At 36.4% G+C, this 684-nt stretch overlaps 1 protein-coding gene across 1 annotated transcript in view; it reads right to left on the bottom strand.

Annotated features, from left to right (window-relative positions):
• The window catches only part of LOC119585617 (potassium channel subfamily K member 10-like), a 16,240-nt gene that overhangs the window by 11,769 nt on the left and 3,787 nt on the right, over nucleotides 1-684 (bottom strand). The window lies entirely within an intron of this gene.

The following is a 684-nucleotide window of genomic DNA, read 5'->3' as shown; positions in this document are numbered from 1 at the left end:
CAGCGAGTATCGGCTGCTATTCTCTTTTGTTTTTCCGATGTTGTGTATTTTAGTCAAATCAGTCGTGGAGGTTTGTGTATGATTTAAGCCTGTAATCATAAAAGAAGCCTGTGATTATGTACTTTGGTTGCGTTATCCATGAAGTTGAATTTTCAAAACAACTTTCGTGTATGAAGACAAGATATAATTTTGAATTTACTGTGACTCCCGAGTGACAGGATGTACGGAGAGCGCAGTTCATCAAAGGTTCTCTATTTTGCTCGTTTTCCATTTCTTGAATATGACAATTTTGACTCGTGTACTGATCAAGAACCAGGATATTTTGCATATCATTATAATATCCATTTATGAAGATATATGTTTTGAAAGAACTCATTCATACAGAAGTGTACGGATGACTAAACATTTCCCATGATAGAGCTCTAATCATGCGTTCAAAATGGGACTGAATTCCACATGATTCCCTCTACTTCCTGCAAGCAAAAGGAAAGTATTACACAAATCGATCCTAGAAAAAAGAAATAAAAGATCGAGCACCAGTTACCAGTTTTTGGAGTCGTGTTTTTTTGAGCCATCAGCGCTGATTGCCTCTTGTGTCCTTTTCTCCCTCAAGACTACAGCTCTGACTTTGTGTACATTATTCGCGATGTATTTTCATTTATAATCAATATTGCATTCACACTA

This window comes from Penaeus monodon, chromosome 20, assembly GCF_015228065.2.
Source record: "Penaeus monodon isolate SGIC_2016 chromosome 20, NSTDA_Pmon_1, whole genome shotgun sequence".
Lineage (NCBI taxonomy): Eukaryota > Metazoa > Arthropoda > Malacostraca > Decapoda > Penaeidae > Penaeus > Penaeus monodon.
Note: the sequence above shows the minus strand (reverse complement) of the source record. Positions and strands in the feature narration are given on the sequence as shown.